Source organism: Psittacula echo, assembly GCF_963264785.1.
Source record: "Psittacula echo genome assembly, chromosome: 6".
In the NCBI taxonomy this organism is placed as follows: domain Eukaryota; kingdom Metazoa; phylum Chordata; class Aves; order Psittaciformes; family Psittacidae; genus Psittacula; species Psittacula echo.
Window position 1 is genome coordinate 32,932,577 of NC_137743.1, and position 21,892 is coordinate 32,954,468.

Below are 21,892 nucleotides of genomic sequence, written 5' to 3' on the forward strand. Positions count from 1 at the left end.
CTCTAACAGAACTCTCTACTCCATAGGGTACAACAGCAGACGTGCAGGTGCCCTTCCTAAAAGGCACAATTTGCCTTTTGGCTCCACAATTTTTTCAGGTACCCACCAGTGCTTCCAATGACATCCAGGAAATAACCTCATTCCTAGTGGGAGCAGCTCGTTCTAAGAGAAAGATGGCCTGAAGTGTCTGGATGTGTTACCTCCCATGCAAAAAAATCAGATTTCTCAAAAATCTAGTACCTATCACTGTAGATTACAGCACAGAGATGCAATAAGGCTTTCTTTACTGTTGGTATAAAGTGATCTAAAAAATAAAGGAGAAATACTAAGTCACTGCTTATGTTCATTTGGAAATACATGATGTTACCCCTTTTTGTTTAACATGTTAAAGTCTTCTCCACAGTGATTCTGTCTCCACAGAATCCCTAGAATCAGACCAAAGGGACATTTTTTTCCTGCAGCCTTAACTGCCTGATTAGTAAACCCCAGAATACCTGCAAGTGGAACTATATTTAGAACTCCCTGGAGTAAGATGAGAATAGAACAAGTACCAAATTACTCCAAACCTCCTTCAATTTCCCAAATATACATACTAAAGCAGAAGAGTGAAACATACTATTGGCATTTCCAAACCCTTACGCAGCACTAATTCACCATAGAGGCAATATGACTGCCCAAAAATCTCAGTTTCTTTTCCATGGTGACACTTATAGCTAATAACAACTTTTCCACATTCCCCAACCTATTTTTCACTTAGTAACTGCAATATCATAAAAGCACTCAGTTGCAGGTGTAAGTTCTGTTGGCCTTTATGCCTGCAGATCTGATATTTGGTTTGTATGCCTGCAATTCACTACACTGGCAAAATCTGAGCCATAATCCTACAAATCAGATTGAGGCTCTTGGAAGTAAAAACTGCAATGGACAGTCAGACTTTTCAGAAAATTTATTAATTTATGTTTTATGTAAGGAAGTCATGCAATATAACAGCCATTTCTATCCTGTGCTAATTCATAGCAGATGGGTCACACCTATGCATATTGCAAATTCAAGCCCCCGGTTTCTTTGGCACCACTATATGTTTACAATTTTGTCCAATCATGACACAGAGTAAGGATATTTTGAACTTAGTAACGTTTATTTCCTATAGCTCCACAACTCTGTAAGAAGCTATGTGCCACCCAAACAACCTGAGAAACTCCTTACTACCAATTCCGGCAATATCCAGTCTTGCTACAATCCTGCAACCCAAATTTTTCCCTCACTGCTCTTCAATAAGGAGTCAGTTTCTTGTATTTTTTATTAAAATGGTGAGAAAACATACAGCCTCTGACTGTGAAGTTATTGTGTTTCTTCTATGTCTTTAATGACTGCATTCTCCTGACCAACAAAACTGTAAAGAGGTAGAGTTAAAATATTCAGATAAAATCCCTGTATGAGGAATATATATACATTTTTCAGGTGAGAAACAGAAAATATTATCAGTCTTTATGATCAAAGCATAAAAAACAATCATTACAAGACTGTATTATTTCTGATTTTCATTCACAAAAAATGGCACTCTAAATCATCAACAAATAACACAACAGATTGAGGGTTTTTTTTTAAGATGCCTAAGTATTTTACAGGAATTAGGAAAAAAATCTCTCAGGAGAAGAGTTAATAGCTTCTTTCCAGTTTTGTTGGACAGGTGTCCAAATCATAAAAGCCTCTTACAGTTCAAGTACAAAAATAGTGTTCTTATTGAAGGGCCACATTTTACTGAATTAACCACAGCTTTAAATCAAAGATGTTTTCTTTTTTGTCTCTGATTCTTTGCTCTTATGTTCATTATCATGTTACTTTAACCCACAATTACAAAAAAGTATTTTTTCATGGACGGACCACAACACAGTGATAAGTTTTTAAGGTAAAAATCAGACTTTTCAGTGAATCTTGTTTATGTTATGTGTTAACTCATGCCTACTGATAAATACAGTTTTATGCTTATTTTGATCAGACTTGCAGAGCAATCTGCTGCTGTTTTCACTCAGATGAAAAAGTAATAAATGCCATGGATGTGATATATAATCTATTCTTCAGGCAATTCCAGTAGCTCAGTTGGGTAATTACACAAAGCAATTCCCGTCCTTTCAGCTAGAGTCAATAACAAACTGTGAAGTAAAGTTCCAGAAACACAAAGGCATTAATGTGTGTCACAGCCTTTGACCCTCTACACAGAGCAGAACAAAGGTGTGCCTGCACATCCATACAAATCTCCAAACCATTCAAAATGTTTGGAGCTTGAAAAAATCAACCTTCAGATGTATTACTGATGCTATGAAGACCTGTGTACACCTGCATCATCCTAGTGCTTTCAGTGTGTCTAGCTGCATGTTAACAGCCTTGAGCCAGAAATCTGTCAAGTCTACAGTTAAAATCTCTGCAATGAATATGGTGGGACAAGTGCTCAACTTCTTAATCACATATATAAATATACGTAGCTAAATGCTTGATGCTAACGTAACACTTTTTTTCAATTTTATTTTCCAGGCAAATATTAAGATACAGAAGAAAGGGGGGGGAGAGTAAGGAATAACAGGCAAGAAATTTTTCCTGAAATGCAAAATGGCTTATGCTTGAACCTAGAGTAAAGGAGTACACAGAAATCAAACATTATAGTGCTGTATCTGCTTCTAGAGCACAGAAAGATGATATGGTCTCTGCTAAGTCTGAGATGTAATCAGATTTCTTTTTGGTTCCATTAGTTTCACAGATCATGTACAAGTTGCCCTATAACATAAGGCCTGTAGTGAGTAATCTACTGCTCATGCCAGAGAAAAAAACATCAAGATTGCCACATAAAATAATTGAAAACAAAGCATGACACTGACTGTACTTTAATATATTGTCTGATTTAAATGTAGAATGTATACTTTAAAATATTTCTTCATAGTATCAGATCCCTTTTCACACCCAATAATTTGTAATGAATTACTTTAATCACAGCAACATTAACAATATGCCTAGGGCAGACAGGTAGATACACATATCTAATGGCCTAATTCATGTGGCAACTGATTGCACAAAAGAAGGGAAATTTCATCAGCTTAGATTCTAATCAAAGAAAAGGTCAAGTTTCCTGCAGCTGTAAGTCAATTGTAGGAGTGATTAAGGGTGCATTCACCTGCCTGGTAGGCACTCCTACTCACCCATCACAGCCCTCCCCACAGCCTGGCCTCTCTTCTCGTCCTCTCTGGGAATCAGGTGTCTGCCAGCAATTAGCCTTAATGAGCCAGTAGCATTTTCCTGAGAGAGATGTTGAGAAGCCTAATTGCAGAAAGCAACTGCAGAGGCTCTGCCTGCTTGAAACAAAGCTGTAACTCCTGATTTGCCAGATAGTCTGCAAAGGTCATGCACTGGACAAGTATACCTCCAGACAGTAAAAGCAGCTGGGAATGCTGATCTTTACAGACTTCCTGGAAACAAAAGAGTTTTGGTACAGTACTTGGAAACTGTTACACATCCTCAGCGCAGACAGCTTGGTTCATATTTCGGGTACTGATATCTGCTTCAAATTTTGAGTGGCCTTCTCTGCACTTAAACCAGTAATATTTTCTGTGAAACTAACACCTTGTATTTTACTTTTGTAGATAGCTTGTGGTGTAGGTGCATTCATTACACTGTAGTTACTCATATTACAATATGATTCTAATTTTGATGTCTGCAATTACTACCAGTTCATATAGCTAGAAGCTTAATTTAATGCCTGAATTACTTTTAATGAACTCTTAAATTCTTTACTTTCATATTTGATACATGCACTTACTGCAAAATTCCACTATCAGAAGATTAACTTAATTACCTTATTTTCAAGTGAACTTTTATTCTTGGGCAATTCCTAGTGATCTGTGTGCTCACATCTTTAATTAGTCTCCAGCACGTTATGCATTTCTGTATTGAGAATGCACTACTTTAATTGCTTTCTTTATGTACCTGGTAATTGCGTACGGTTTCCAAGCTTCCTGGAGTTACATGTGTGACAGGGATGACGGTTTCAGTTTTAGACATAGTTCATCATATAACACAACCTGACTGAAATCCATCAGTAAAGCAGTGCAAAGATTTTAGCAAGCTTCTATTTCCTGAGTCCTGTAAGGAGTACAGTCAAGAAACAAATCTCATGCACGGAGTTCCACCAACAGGGCTTTGTGATACTGTGCAGTTTTCTCATAAATTTATAAATTCCATTAAAGCTCATTGGTCTTCACTGTATGAGTGTATGGCTGTTATATCACAGAATCACTCCACTAAGTTAAATGTAAAATAGATTTGCTACAACCTCAGGGAGCAAATCCATGTCTAATACACTGCACCGATTACTCCCACTCCGAGCTGAGTTTCAAAACCAACAGGAACACCGAGTATCAAATGAAAGTCCTTACCACACCTGCAAAACAACAGATGGTTATCTTCCATTACTACTACAATGACAGCAACTCCAATAGGTATCCTTGCAAACTTGCATAATAATGTCATTCAGTCATCAGAATTTTTTGAGCAGATAACAGAATAATTGGATTTGAAAGTCATTGTAATCTTTCTGGCTAGGAAAAGGACTATTATATCATTTTTGACTGGACAAAATAATTTCAAGAAATTAATGCACAACAGATTAAAATACCTTTGAGCAATTATAAAAGCATTAGATCATATTTAGTGCAGTAAAATACTTTCCATTCACAGGACTTGGATTTACCTTGCAGTTTCTGAAAGCAGAATTTGACATCAAAAGACTAAAACAGGTTGCAAAATGATCCAGGTCCTTTCATGGTTAGGATTAGTGGATACTGTGCATTTTTACTGCCTATACTATAGAAAGTTCCTGTTTCTTAAGGCCCTAGAAAGAAGCATAAGACATATCAATACTTATCACACTGTGATTAAAAAAGTAGGAAAGCACAAAAATAGCCTTTTTTTTTTTTTTTACTAGTAGATTTTCCGAGGTATACAATTTTACAGTAGATGTGAAAATGCTGAATAGCAATCAATGCATCTAATCTCATCAGTTAACTGTTGTAAAATCTGAGATGAGATGCGTTAGCCATCTTATGTGCATGCCTACATAACAACTTCTACTCCCAAGAGAGCAAGCAATGCCATGCAGGCAGAGGTTTTCTGCGCAAGTTGTTCCATTGACTTTGGTAACACTGTTCAAATAGGTAAAGTTAAGCACCGTTTTTGAACTGAAGTTTCCTGATAACTACTACTAAGAGGTACAATAATGTGCAATAGAAAGAGGAAATCAAATGTTATAAACCACTACAAAACCAAATGAGGTGGGCTTCTTTACATAGAAAATACCATCACTCCATCACTTCTGAATGAGGTCAAGAGGTACAGAGAGTATTTCTTCCTTCAGAAAACCTGCTTAAATTTTTGAGTCTGTAATATGCAGAACACATTTATGCCAAGAGAACAGAAAAATCTCAGAAAAGCAACATTCTCAGTTCATTTGTTTCCTTTTCTGTTTGGTGACCAGCATAATATGAGCACAGTGATGAAATGTGTCCAATGACCAATTCTGGTCAGTTATTCAAATTCCTTGTATACAGCATTCTTGATAAATTAAGGATCTAAAATTATTTTACCAGTGTTAATGTGCAAGTTAATTGAAGGTCTTATATGAATCCACATAAACTACTGAAGATTGATTAAAATAGCTGTATGAAAGGTACTCTAAGCCAATGCTGTTTTACGCTGTTGATTAGTTTCTTGATGAGATTCCAGACAGAAAAGAAAGATATTAAGTTAAAGAGCTGTCATGGTTTAAACCCAGCCACGCAGCTCGTTTACTCACTCCTCCCTCCTTCTTCCCTCCACTCCCGGAGAGATGGCAAGGAGAATCCCACGGGTTGAGATAAGAACAGTTCAGTAACTAAAATATAACACAAATCACTACTGCTATCACCAATAATAATAATGATAAAGGAAATAACAAGGAAGAGAATACAACTGCTCACGACCCGTCGACCGATACCTCGCCCCCACCCAGCAGTGAACCAGCCCTTCCAGGTAAGTCCCAGTTACCTCCTAGGCATGACATGCTGTGGTATGGAATACCTCTTTGGCTAGTTTGGGTCAGGTGTCCTGTCTCTGCTTCCCCTCCTCCCTGGCAGAGCATGAGACTCACAAAGTCCTTGGTCAGGCTAAACATTTGAGCAGTAACTGAAAACATCTGTGTTATCAGTGCTGTTCCCAGGCTGAACGTCAAAACACAGCACTGCACCAGCTACTAAGAAGAAGGAAAAAAAATGACTGCTACTGCTGAACCCAGGACAGTATCCGCCCCTTATTCCATACCATTCACGTCATGCTCAGATCCCACATTTTCAATATAACATCACTCTTATTTCAGTGCACTCTTATCTCAGTGCATGGACCAGTCCCTATAAAGCTGCTGAGTGCATTCGGTCCATGATGTTGGGCTCCATCTCTTGTAACAGTCTTTCAGAGCAGGAGAGGCTGTGTGCAGTGTTCACACTCATGAATAACCTGGGCAATAGTGTCCATTGTTAAGTCCACCCCTTGATCACGGGCCCATCTATATGTTGCATCTCTGCCCTGATGGCCTGCAGTATCATGGGCCCACCAGGCTCAAAATAATTCACCCTCCCCTTCAGCAGTTTCTGCAACTTGTCTCTGGGGACTCCATACAGCTGCCTTTCATCTCCAACACTTCCAAAGCACTGGAGGGGCCCAGTGGACTACATACTTGCCCATACTGTCCCACACACCCTGCCACTCATGACTGTCCAGCCCTGGGGAAAACCTCTTGGTCCCCCTATATCGTTGTCTAACCCTAGACAAGACTCAAATCTGACTCTGCTTAACTTTCAAGATCAGACAAAATGGTCGTGGCTAAAACACACTCTGTGTGTGTGCCAACATGGTGATCCCCATCACAATCAGCAGGCAGGTCCCAAGGGTACCTAAAGGCCATTCAAAACCTTCAGAACTCTCAAATGATGCTGCTGTACTTGTCACTGGGGCTTGTGTAGCTGCTGTGCTTGCCGGCTCTCTCACCACCAGCTTCTCTTTTTCTGAGTTCAGATCTTCCTCCTCTGCCTTGTTGGGGAATGCTGTGTGGTCTCCTCCATCCTCATGGGGCTCGGGCTCATGGGGCTCGGCTGGCAGCTGCTGGGGGATGCTCTCGGCTGCTGCGGGGCTGGGCTCGGCGGTGGGGCTCGGCTCCTCCGCTGCCTCCTCTGCTGCTCGGCAGCTGCCTCCTTCCCAGCCCCTGGCCCCGCTCCCGCTTGGTCCCCAGGGCCACTCTCCCGGGGCTGCTACCCCTCAGCTCCTCGCAGCCTCACGAAGACAGAGGCGAGGACGAGGGCCAGGACAGTGAAAAGCAGCGGGACGGCCAGGTACAAGTCCACGGCCACGTCCATCCTGCCCTGCTGCCAGAGCCCGCCCATATTACAAGTCATTACCATAAAGTACAGTGAAACAAGAACCTTAGTCCAAGCCCCACACTTGATAAACATCAACACAGCAAATACCGGCTGTAAGTAAGGCATGATGTGCTGAAACTGTGAGATCAAGAGAAACAACCTTGAGAGCCAATAAATCAACATTGTGACGAGTGACTATTAATCCAAAACAATGAATGCTTATCACAAATACGATTAGACACACTCCGGTCAGATCTGCTGTTATCTCAAACCCTTGTGCCCCATGTTGGGCGCCAAAAAGAACTGTCATGGTTTAAACCCAGCCACACAGCTCATTCACTCACTCCCCGCCCTTCTTCCCCCTACTCCCAGAGAGACAGGGAGGAGAATCAAAAGAATGTAACTCCCACGGGTGAGATAAGAACAGTCCAGTAACTAAGGTATAACACAAACCACCGCTGCTACCACCAATAATAATAATGGTAAAGGAAATAACAAGGGAAGAGAATACAACACCTCATGACCCGTCGACCGATACCTCACCCCCACCCTGCAGTGAACCAGCCCTTCCGAGTTACTCCCAGTTACCTCCTAGGCATGACGTGCTGTGGTATGGAATACCTCTTTGGCTAGTTTGGGTCAGGTGTCCTGTCTCTGCTTCCCCTCCTCCCTGGCAGAGCATGAGACTCACAAAGTCCTTGGTCAGACTAAACATTTGAGCAGTAACTAAAAACATCAGTGTTATCAGTGCCGTTCCCAGGCCGAAAGTCAAAACATAGCACTGCACCAGCTACTAAGAAGAAGAAAAAAAAATGACTGCTACTGCTAAACCCAGGACAAGAGCAAAATGGCACTGAGAAGAAAAATCCAATTATGCAGTTTAAGCGCAAATGTTCTTCTCCACAGCGCATACTGGCTCTTTCTCTATATGTAGCTGTGCGTATACATACATACACACAGATCACATATAGAGACAAAGCCCTTGTGGCTCTTCTCTCACCCTTCACATTTCATTCCTCATATACTACCAAAGCAAAGAGGGATAATGCAACAGGACACCAAATGCTATTACCTTCTGCTCTTTTGATATGCAGATTTTTAGCCTGCTGATATTCAGAAAAAGTTATTCAGTGCTACTAATTCATTAATGCAAAAAAAATAGATGTGCTCCAGAAATGTGGGCTTTTTCTAGGATTTGCATGTTTTTTAAAAGTGTCCCGTTTCAGCAGGTGCCAACTATTCTTATTTTGTGGAAACTTTATAGTTAATAGGTGACGGAAAAAGTGTCAAAAAAATTCACTGGGTGACTTTTTCAGCTTAATGTTAACAACCTAACCAACAGCTTGTGTAACTCATAATCACGCAGAATTTAATGTGTCTAATGCTTATTTGCTTGGTAGTTCAAATAATAGCTTACATATTTGTAATTAAACTGTTGCCTAGCAACCCTAATTTAATGGGGGATTACTGGACACTTTGCCTGTATGGAGCTTTTTGCATTTAAGACAGTCTGCTTCCTTATCAGAAAAAAGTATCAAAATATATATATGTGTACACGTACAACACACATTCACACGATTTGCTCATCAGTTTTGAATAATAACTTGTTTGCCTTTATATGTAGAAATGTTGTAGAAATAAATAAAAAGTCATTGTCGAGACCTGTCCATTTTTTTATTTTTTTATGTTTTTAAACAGAGCTATATTTCAAGTATATTCACAGCTGATTCAGATCATCTTTTCTACAGTTCTTGATTTCACAGCCTTCTGGGAAAAAAAAAAAAAAAAAAGCATAGGACCTTAAAACACACACAGGATCAGGCTAAAAAGTCACAAAACTACATAACCCAAATTATATCTTTCAGCATTTCATTAGCTTAACGGAGAACACTTAAACAAATAGTATTCATGGGAAAGCTAATTTATTTACAGGTATATAGTTATCATGAAACCATTTCCTTCATTTTTAATGTAGTATGGTATTTTTAATTAGGTTTGAATCTTTAACTAGATTCCACAAATCCTTTTTATTTATGCAGCCCATGAAATTTTAAATTAGATTTGATTTTTTTTTTTTTTTTTTTGTTAACTACTTTCTGCAAGGCTTATTAATATTCAAATTTCAGTTCAGGAAATGAATAAACACACTGACTTAATTATGTATTTTGATTGATATGACTCTGCCAAACATTTCTTGGAAGATACGCAACAATTTTTAAATCTCTAAATGCCACAAAATGCTGTTTGATAAATTCTTACAGAAGCAGATGAGAGATGGTTTTCCAACCCACCTAATAAAAATTAATTGAGAAAGGAAGCCCTGTACAGTCATTCCATACAGCACACCACTGCATTAATTTTTTGCAAAGTTTGTAGCTTAAAATTCCAGAAATGCTATAATGCTACCTGCTAAAAGCCCAGATTCTTTACCTTTTCACATGGTGATCAGTACATTGACTATCTATCTTTCAAATGATTATTCATATGCTTTATCTATGTCAATAAACATTTTATCAGACAATGCTTACAAACAAGCAACTTTCTTCAGCTTTTCAATGGATTTCAAACAGCAGCAGCAGTGATCGTCTGGTAATTCGTACATATAAATAAAACAATTTGAGTTAAACAAGTTGATATATTGTAGCTACAGTTATGGTCAAAGTGACAGGTGAGGCATAGCTATTTAGAATTTAGAATAGTTATGCCTCTATCTAGAAAGTTAGACTTGCTTTCTTCTCTGTGGTGAAAAAAGGTACTCTGCCTTTCTTTATGAATGAAGTTTTCCCCTTGCATATAGGTCCACTGTAGGTAAGCCCTACTGAAATAAACTGTGTCTACCTCCCCAAGACCACATTGCTGTTTCCTATAATCTGACAAATATTTCTGTGAAAACCATTAAGCAGGGGGAAAAAAGCTAAAAAAAAAAAAAAAAAAAAAAAAAGGTGTTTCCAGTTGTAGGGAATAATACATTTCATCAGTAATCTGACTGGTCTAGTCCTGACTTTACTATGTTCCAACAGGTTTATATAAAAAAAAAAATCACGGTTAATTTTGTTTATTCAATTCAAAACTGCTTCCTTACTTTACAAAATAATTAAAAGTGATTTTTTTTTTCAAATTTTCAATTATTCAAACAGATTTTTAAGTAAAAAGTTTACATTTTGTTCTGATTGTAGCCAACTATCTTACGTTTTGCCTCATCAAAAATTGATATGAGAATAAAAATTTCACTATTTCCCATAAAAGTTAAAATCACCTTTCCTGAGAAAAATTACATTTTCCACTAATGGGAAAAAAATTTGCTTTATCTGTTTAGATAAACAATCACTTTTCTTTAAATACATGACTAAAAGTACTTGATTGTACTTTGAATAGTTTTCTGCCTACAGCTATCTCAATTAACTACTTTTTAAAGTATACCTGATATTTTCTTAACTCAGTGATTGATGGAGTTACGGTTTTGATGCTAGAAATATTAGAATTCATGTTATAATTTTAAAATGTAGCAAAGTTACAGGCATATGGACATTGTTTATTTTTCATATTAATCAGAAAATGTTTGAATGTGTATGGAACTTGGCCAATTTCAGCTATGCAGAGTATCTCAGAGGGAAGTAAGTGGCTGAATTTCTCTTTTAATAAAATGTCACTTGTTTTCTTGTAAATTTAGGAGACTGTGCCTTCAAAGCCTTCACCCTTCTTAGCAGTTATGTCTATATGGAGAAATACTTTTTCAGATATGCATTTTCAGTTACAATTTCACATGTTATATTTGACAGACCAATATGAAAACGCTAAACTCAAGAGGAATAAGTTTCATGATTGAAGTAAGTGCTGATTTATCCAATTATTTCCACAGCCATGTTTGTCTTATATTTTTATCTCCAAAACACATCAAATTTGTTGTTTGCTCTCCTGTTACACACAGATATATGCTTATTCACCAATCTTTTCTATCTCTTGGTCTCCCAGTTCATGAGATGACTTTCATGATATATTTATCAAGCTGAAGAATCTTGCTTTAGATAATTGAACATAATGAAGACTGGTTGTATGCTAGTTTATCATCAGGGTTCCAACTTAACAATGATGTATTACAATGCAAAAAATTCAGACGGTTCAAGGTAATGATACATTTTGTTGATACATCAAACAACTCAGAGTAATTATTAATTCACTGATATATCAAAAGAACATTGCATTGGTAATATATTACACTTAATATATTATTGTAACAACATGTCCTTAATGATGCTCTAAACATTAGTATCAGTGCACCATCAGTTAAGAGGTTTAGAATGTAAAAACCCACACTTGAAATGAAATCACTGTACAAAACAGTTTTAAAAATGCAGCTATGTCCTTAAATGCCTTAATATTTGTACTTCAAAGAGAAAACACAGAAGAAAAATTCTGAATTTAATTCCCATAGCTTGCTGTAGGTTGCAAGGAATGAATAATTCTTCTGCATGACAGTTAGAGACTGTCTCTAGTGTCAACATGGATTAGTTATAAGAATTTTTTTTTGCCATATTTGTGTTTTAAATGCATGCATTAAGTATCTGATCATATACCAATTACTGTGCTATTCCACGTCTAAGGGCTGAGAAGTTTTTCATAGAACTTAGAACAGAATCATAAAATCATTTAAGTTGGAAAAGACCTTTAGGATCATTGAGTCCAACTGTAAACCTAGCACTGCCAAGTTCCTCACTAAACCACGTCCCTAAGTGCCATGTCTTCACATCTTTTAAATACCCCCGGGGTGGTGACTCTACCACTTCCCTGGTGTCATGTTTTCATCCCATCTGACAACTAAGTACCACACAGCTGCTCAACACCACACCCCCACAAAAGTGGTATGGGGAGGAGAACTGGAAAAAGAAAGTAAAATCCACATATTAAGATCAGAATAATTTAATAATAGAAATAAAATAAAATATAATAATAATATGCTATATAAGAATTTCACAATAATAAATAATATTTATTTATTATAAATAAATAATATGGCAGTGAAAAGGGAGACAAAAAAAGAAACCCAAGTGTTGCACAATACAATTGCTCACCACTGGCTGACCAATACTCAGTCTGTCCCCAAGCAATGATTGGCCCCTCTCAGCTAACTCCCCCCATTTTATGTACTGAACATGACATGGTGTGGTATGGAATATTCCTTTGGCTAGTTCAGGTCACGTGTTCTGTCTGGGCTTCCTCCCGGCCTCTTGTGCCCCTTCTCACTCTTACAGCATGAGACTGAAAAGTCCTTAACTTAGGATGAGCAGTAAGCAACAGCTAGAACATCGGTGTGTTATCAGCATTATTGACATACTAAATCCAAAACACAACACTGTACCAGCGACTAGGAATACAGTTGATTCTATCACAGCCAAAATCAGGACGCTTGGGCAGCCTGTTCAAGTGCTTGACAACCCTTTCAGTGAATAAACTTTTCTTTATATTCAATCTAAACTTCTCCCCATGCATGAGGCCAGGAGCTAGGTCTCTATTACCAAATGGAATAGTGCTTACAGAGAAACCATCACAGCAAGACATACTGAGATTAATTCATCTTGGAAAATGAACACACATTTTTAAAAGCCAAACAACTGACCAAGAAAATATCCAGGATGACTGTGAATCTAAACAAAGTCTTTTAACAAGATACGCTTGGGGAGGAGATGGGGAAAGGATATTCCATTTAAAAGGGGTGAAAAGCAATAGTTTGTGACATACAGAAGATTAAATGTGATGACCAAAGAGAGGAGTTTGGACTTCATCACTATAAATCTGTAAGTGCTCACCTCTAAGTGAGGACAGGAGGAGTTAAGAAATCACCTGGAAGGCAGCATTAGCCACTTGCTTCCAAGTTAAAAATAATCTCGTAAGTATAGCCATGGACAAGGTGCCATGAGCAAAGAAAAAATCCGAAAGATAACAAGAACAACAAATAGGTTTTGAGCATTTAATTGGAGAAAATAGGTTGAAGAGTCCCATCCTAGCAGTAAGGGACAAGAAGTGAGAAGGTAGCATGGTTTATATCTTCTTCATGTTCTAGGAGAATTTGTATATACCTTTCACTTTGGTGACACAGGTAGCTACTCCCAATTAGTGTCAAGAAAATAAAATGTTGAAAAAAATTTTTAAACAAACAAAACCCTAGCCATGTGCCTTTTTGAAGCTACTGTTTTGAAATGTAAGGAGCCATGTTATATTTTTGAAGCTACTATTTTACTTTAAAGGTAACTGCATAACTCAAATGATGACTTCCATGTTTTTGTGCAATAGGTTCTTCCCTCTACCTTCAACAGAACCCAACCCATGCCATAATTAGTCATGACCTAAGCTATGGTCCAATTCTGCTTTAAGTCAGCCCTTCACTGACAATCACACAAGAGGCACCCATGGTACTAGCATCCTCTTAAATGTATCTCTATCTGCTGCAATACATGCTGCTTCTGTTCTTCTCTGATGCTTTCCTGTCTTAATTTCCTCATCTTTTGTCTATTTTTCCTTCTGTGAAACATTCCATTATCACCATAATCTTCTCATATAACCAGATCCAAACATCAACTCAATGCAAAGTCTAGAACTTGCAAATTTAGGATTTGTTACAATATCTGCCTTTACTTTTTATACTCTGTACATCAACTTTATTTCTCCAGTCTAATGTAGAAGACTACTCACAAACTTTTCTAATTCTGACCTCTTGCTTTTTCCAAAGGAAATTCAATTTTCCTAAGTCATGCAGTAACCTTCTGATGAGAAGTTAGAACTGCATCATGCATTTGCAGAACTAAATAAACAGGTCAAAGGAACAAATGAGCTTTGTAACAAGGTGGGGCTCCCACACATGAAGGACTTCATGCCAGGTTACATCACTTGAGGTACCAGCTGATGGCAAACTTCCTGCCTCTCTGAGCTGACTAGGCATATCAAATAACCCCATCTTTCAAAAGGATCTACAGGACTAAGAAGGATTTGAAAAAGTGAAAATTTAGTGCTTCTGATAGAAGAGATGAACGCATTATAAAAACATAGTGTAACTGCACTGCAGAAGGGAGAACTAATTTAAAAAGGACATAAGCCTTTAGGATGCAAGAAAAAGCCATTAAGCCCAGCAAAGTTCAATTTTTTTCTATTCTACACTATGACTATCTCTATTTCTGAATGACCCCACTGGTTTTGCGTGCAATCTTGCTAGCTAGAAAGTAGCACATTTGTGACTTTTAAAATATAATCTCCATAAATGCTTCATTATCCTATTATCTGCATGAGTCTGGAAACACTAACTTAAAAAGACATTACCTGTAACCCTTAAGATGTCATATAATTTAACTGAGCTTTCCTAAACTGACTACATTTTGAAGTCTAACACACACCTTTTTTCTTTTTAAAATCTGGGATTGGTGTAATTACCACCTTTTTAATTTTTCAAGTACTAAAAGATGTTTTGTAATATGCTGATATATTAAGTGAACTACTACCAGAGGCACCTAATCCCATAATTAAACCTATGTTCTTCCCTTTCAATTGCATGTTCTAGAATTATACTTGCTTTGATCAAGTAGATCTCCTTTTCTGAGCTTTTAAATTTCCCATCCTTTGCTTTATACTAAATTTGCTTGCATTTTTTATATTATTAGTTTTCCAATAAACGGGCTAAGGTAATAACAGAATTACAATGACTTTACATGGTTATGAGAATGTTTACAATATTTAGAATAAGGTATCTGTTCTTTACATAACTGAGTGTAGAAACAACTTCTATTTTTAATACTATCCCATGTGACATATAATTTCTTTTCCTTGAAAATGTACAGTCCAGTAGTGAAAGAAAAACATAACATGCTTCATTTACACAGTATTATTAACAGTAGCCAGAAAAGATGCAATTAAATTGTGGAATCTTCTGAAATGTTTTGATAAGACTGGTTTTGTTAAAACCACAAGTTCCATAGTTTTAACAAGATGACAACAGTGATGAGGCCAGGAGGCAAAATCAGTATCTACATAATATTGTTTTTGACCTACAAAACTGCTTTATCACTTCAATACTGCTACTGAACGGGTAAAATGTCCTTTTCTGACTCACTGTACATGTGTACAGGGAAGAGAATACAACCACTCAACACCCACCGACCGATACCCAGCCTGACTCAAGCAGTGATCTAGCCTTTCTGGGTAACTGCCCCCAGTTTATATATGGGGTATGACATGCTGTGGTATGGAATACCTCCCTGCCTAGCTTGGGTCAGGCGTCCTGTCCCTGCTTCCTTCTGGCTTCTCCTCCTCCCTGGCAAAGCAGACTCAGAAAGTCCTTGGTCAGAGTAAACATTACTGAGCAGCAACTAAAAACATCAGTGTTACCAGCTTTGTTCTCAGGCTGAGAGTCAAAAACACAGCACTGCACTAACTACTAAGGAGAAAAATGACTGCTACTGCTGAACCCAGGACAGTATGCTATATATACATGGGTATATATATCTAAGCGCTTATCATTAGTTATTTACTGCAAAGGAAGCGATTCCCTTGGCTTTTGATTCCAGTGCCTGCTTGTGGCTAGACTGTATCAACAGTGATGTTAAAGAAGGACACAGGTGCATTTGTGAGAAAACTCATTAACTTCACTTGCTCTGCAAATTTCACAACACAGCTCTAGATGGCAATCTAATTAATGCAAAAACCTATAATGTCATAGATTAACTCTAAACCTAGAGAGCCAAAAAAAGGAAAACGTATCCAGGATAAAAGTCCTACTGTCCTGATGTTTTCCAATATCACTTTATTTTCTTACAGTGGGCTCCTGTCCTCATTTGACTAATCTCTTGACAGACAATTTTTCCACAGTGAAAAACACCACACATTACAAATGAAAGTAAAACAACTATTTTTTGCAGTTAAGAATAAAATGCTAACTTGGGCTGGCTTGTGTTTTTTTCTGTGATTTAGGTAAACGTAAGAATTCAATGCAACCATGTAAAACTTATTTAAAATTAACCATCTTTAATTGACTCAGGTGCAGATACCGTACTTTTGCAAATCTTTTCATACTCTACAACTGCTTACGACAACATAAGCTTTTGGGACATGTATTTAGTTTTATACAGGACAAAAGCTGTGAGCACCCAAGATTACACATTTATCACACCATGGTCACTTGGAATTTCACCAAGATATCCATGATTGAATGTAAATCCCCATCTACAAATGCCAACATCAACCACTTGAAATAAAAGGAATTTCCCAGAGAAAACTTGGCAACTGTCACCAAATCAAGTAGTTTCAGTTCCATGCAAGAAAAGGAATAAATGTCCATAGAGCAGCTGCCACAAAAATCCTGATCTATGCTGCCTCTTCCACAGTTGTGTAACTACTCATAAGCCTGCACTGGGCAATTAAAGGTGTCTAACAAGGATATAAAGAGGGAACATTTTGGATTAAAATGACTACATATTCCTTTCTTTTCCAATTTAGTGTTTGTTCTGCCCTTGACTTAATTCTGCACAAAGTAACAGCATAGGCTCCTGGGAAGTGGAACAGGATGATATTGCTCAGTCCTACTGCAGCTGCTGTGAGCAGGCAATAGCACAGCCCTTCCAGGTAAGCAGCTTTGAAAATTTTCTGGCATATTTTGCTATTCCTTTATGCTGTCAGGGTGACTTAAAGGCTTTGCAATGTTATGCAACCATAGAGCGGCCCTTTGGGGACATACAGTGTATCTGATGAGGCCACAGAGAGTGCTAGGAAAATTTATTTGTGCCAACAAGAGAAAAATTAATTCTTATCTCTTCCTTAGGCAGGCAAATGGGCTCCACTTCCTATAATTTTCAAGATATGGATATCCTGATGATATTCTGTATTTTTACACATCTTAATAAACAAAGGAAAGTTCTTAAAACAATAAAAATTACAGTATTACTACAAATTTAAAGAATGTTTTTAATTCCAGCTGTTGCTCAAGAAATAGTATCACTAGGTCATCAAGGGCTGACCTTCAAGTCACTGTTTCTAAACAAACCAAGGCCTGATTATATTATTTCCACCAAGACTGCACCTCTCTCTACCTCAGCAGAATTTAGCAGAAATCTATCAATTAGTTCTTTGATATTTTTATCAAACACTGCTTCCATCATTTATCATCAGCAGGACTACAAACAGCAGCAGTCTGAAAACGTGTTTAATCAAGGCAATCTTCTGTCTTAACTAACATTTACAAGCAATGTATTAAATACTTTGAAACACATGTGAATGTCTGGTCCCAAAAGTGACAAACAGGTTTTGGTGTTTGTTTGGGTTTTTTTGGGTGTTTTTTTTTTATTTTTTTTTTTGTGGTTTTTTTTTTTTTTTTCAGTTCCTCTACTCTGGATTTGCACCATTAAAGAAAAACAGAAAAGTATACCAAAAAAAAAAAAATAAATCACAACAAACCCATACCAAAACCACACCACCAAAACCAAACAACAAAACTGCTTTTAAAGCAGAAGGAAACAGGCTTACATGAGCTAACAGATTTCTTCCTGAGCCTCTAATATTCTCCCAGATTCTCTGTTTTAATTTGAGCCAAGGAACTTCAGGAAGGTATGAAAAGGAGATCAGGCTGATATGCTTCAACAAATGCGTCAAGTGCTATCACAATACCCGAAACACTACTACCACAAAGAAAGAAGCTAGTGAAACTCAGGAAACTTTACAAACTGTAGGTTGATGCCATTCAAAAATGTATTGCTGCATATTACAAAGATATTTTGCTCCATTTACAGCTTTGTCCCATACTGCTTCTTCATGTCATGACATCACCCAGCTCTGAGAATGTGGACAGAAAATGTACTTCTCAAAATCAATCACTCTCCATTATCAACACTCAAAAAGCTTAACACATTTCAATTAAGTTATTCATTTCTTTCCATGTGGGCAATAGTGAAGGTCCCAGAACAGCCTATAAAGTACATCTTTCTTAAGCATCATTGTGTCGCGATTTAAACCCAGCCAGCAACCCAGAACCACACAGCCGCTCGCTCACTCCCCGCTTCCTCTCCCAGCTCCCGGAGGGATGGGGAAGAGACTCAAAAGAATGTAACTCCCACAGGTTGAGATAAGAACAGTCCAGTAACTAAGGTATAACACAAAACCACTACTGCTACCACCAATAATAATAATGATAAGGGAAATAACAAGGGAAGAGAATACAACCGCTCACCACCCGCCGACTGATACCCAACCTGACCCAAACAGTGATCTAGTCCTTCCAGGTAACTGCGCCCAGTTTATACGGTGGGCATGATGTGCTGTGGTATGGGAATACCTCTTTGGCTAGTTTGGGTCAGGTGTTCTGTCTCTGCTTCCTCCTGGCTTCCCTTCCTTCCTGTCAGAGCATGAGAATCAGAAAGTCCTTGATCAGAGTAAACATAACTGAGCAGCAACTAAAAACATCGGTGTTATCAACACTGTTCCCAGGCTGAAAGTCAAAAACACAGCACTGCGCCAGCTACTGAGAAGGAGAAAAATTACTGCTACTGCTAAACCCAGGACACATTGCTACCGCATGTGACCTCAGTGCTATGTGTTACAAATGGAGGAGTTTGGCATCATTAGGTTTTAAGTATATACACTTAGCTCCTCTATCAGACTTCAAATGAAATAAAAACAACATTAAGAATATGTCTCCTGATATGTTTTTTCCAATTAACTGTAACACTCAAAGCTATCTAAATGTACGTGAGATACTTCTGTGGCCTTATCAGCACAGCATCTGGGCAAATGATGATCTCCACTCCCTCAAGTTACAGCCACTTCCTTTTTAGATATACAGCATGGGAGGAAAAGGCAGAATTTTTTCAGTGCAACTCCATAAGGTAGTAATGAATTCTCCCAGATAGAAAGTATCATTTTCCTCACACCAGATTCATGGCAGACATGCAACCATCTTTTACATCTAAAAGAGGAAGGTCCATCCATACTGAAGGGATTTTCAAACTTTGACTAGAAGCTTTTGTCATTCAAAAAAAAAAAGATCTAGATGTCAAATAAGTAGTTTTCATGAAGGCTGCCATAGAAAAGGATGTAAAAACACCCCCAGCAGTCTTTCTTTAGCTCTGTACAACTTTACATACTTGTATTACTTTTTTTTTTTTTTTTTTAAGATTGGAACTTTATTCCTACCAAAATCAATGACAATAAAAGACAGTCATCAATTCCAGAAAAAAGTAAATAGTGGAAGCAAATCTCCTGTGACAGATAAGGATCACCTAAGGAGATACCTGGCTACTAAGAGTTCCTCTCAAGTCTGTTGGTTTGACTATAACTAAATCCCGAGGAAATCCCCTTCCCCAAGATAATTTGGACAAAAGAAAGAAAAGACAAACTCCTACAGATTTTGTCCTTACAGTTTTTCAAGGAAGGGTATATTTAGCATGAAGTAAGAATTCTGCCTAGGATAGCTAATAATTCAGTAAGAAGCTCTTAGTAGGAAAAGTCTAATCTTACTGCAATGGTCATACGATCACCCAGGGGAGATACTGTTGACTTTCTTACTGCCCCTGTAACGATACATCGTGAACACGTCAACGGTCACATGTTAAGACACATGTAACTACCCATGCATCTATGTCTCCAAAAATGTAGAATTAATGGATTGGCTGGTGAATTTGGAAGAAAGTCAGTGATCTAGGTAACACTGGAAAAAGTACCATTTCATTAATCACACTCAGGTGAATGGGGAAAAGCAGGTTTTTTTTCTCAAACCTAGTGATGTGGCTCCTCTCAGTAAGCTCTAATAACTCCTCAGTGTTAGCTTCAGATGCAGAAAACCATATTGCTAGGTGTGTATGCTCACTTCTAATATATGCTCGAACAGTACTGGGATTCCTACATGAGTCGGAATCCAGGATCTTCCCAAACAAGTAGCTATTGTCTTGTGCAGCAATCAGGACAGTGAGTCCTACAGGTCCGATTCTTTTCCTGGTACTAGACTGGGATCAGGTGCAGTGATGTTACTGACAGATAAAACAACAGAGCTACAATACCTTTCTGGGACATGGGGAGGACTGTTACACAAACAGATTGATATCAGCTGAAGGGTTTGAAGGGGAATGAAGGACTTGAAGTAGGAAGATGCTTCATCTTCTCTTAATATCCTGTCATCTGGCTCTGAAAGGCAATGACCATTAAGTAAGTTTTTAATGATATGGTGTATGGTAGCATCTGGATTTATACTCCTGAGCTAAAAAAACCAAAGAAAATCCAGCATGTGTAAAGCTTATGGTCCGTTAAAGGAAGGGAGTTCATATAATCTAATTGAAATAATGAAAAAAGATAAAATTGATCCATTTAACTTTTAAACATTCATAAGCTACCAAATCCAGAGGGTCTATGTGCAAATAGCAAAGAAATTACCACCAACAATTATTAAAGCATAAGACAGCAAAGACTTTAAACTACACAGGCATCTAAAATGAGTTTCTAACACAGCTTTTTAAAAAGTGGAAGAATCCAAAGATGCAATAGACAATGAGAGATAAAGAAATCATCACAGGAAAAGCATAAAGGACACAGAACCCACTTACTGAAGTTCTCTAAAAGATATAACACATTATTCTAAAAGCCTTATCAAGATACACCATTAGCACAATTTCAGACTTTTCTCAAATATATTATTTGAAGCATTATTTAGTATTTTAGTGACTCTGTATTCCTCTGTAACAATTTCCTCCTTCATTAAGTAGCTTTCTGAATTTATTATTTGATGAAATCTTGCGTCTTCATGTTGCTGGAGAAAGCATATGCACAGAATAACTAACATGTTTTCTCTTTCTCATAACCTTTAGGAGATTTCCCTCCAACTTTAAAAATTCTAAAATGCCCTCAAATAACAGCAGTGCTTTTTTTATCAGGAGCACAGGGCCAACAATTAAATCTCTGAAAATGTGAAATGCTGTACAGGATTCAAAGGAATGCAGTTTCTTCACAACTAAGTGTCTATTACATAAGTCTCACCAGCATTATGAAGTAGGGCAACCTAAGTGTAAAATGTATAAATGGCCATTTTAATAACCAGTTTCAAAAATCTTACATACTGGAACACTGTGTACGTGACAAAGAATGGTATCTGTATTTGTGTTTATTACCTATCATACAGCTAATAAGATGTACTATAAATAGCTCCCTGTGAGAAAACAGAAGAAAGAAAATATGGGAAACAAGTCAGTACTGGAGACCTTTGCAATAAACGAGGGTGGTGGTTTTCAACAGCAAACGTCCTGAACCTACTGCAATCAAAGAAACAGTAGTGATGATTTAATAGAATACAATTTGCTAATTGTGTTTTTCTCTCTCTCCAGCATTATGCTAAGAACTTAGCATTCCTCTTCAAAACAGAAGGGGAGGGAGGGGAGAAGATGAGAAAAGACAGTAGTAGTTTCTTATTTGTGAAAGCAGAATAACGTGAAGAACAACAGGAA

The 21,892-nt window shown here is 37.6% G+C and overlaps 1 protein-coding gene across 2 annotated transcripts in view; it reads right to left on the reverse strand.

The window, feature by feature from the left end:
• The window catches only part of DPP10 (dipeptidyl peptidase like 10), a gene marked incomplete at both ends in the record, with an annotated part of 569,906 nt that overhangs the window by 402,275 nt on the left and 145,739 nt on the right, over positions 1 to 21,892 (reverse strand). The window lies entirely within an intron of this gene.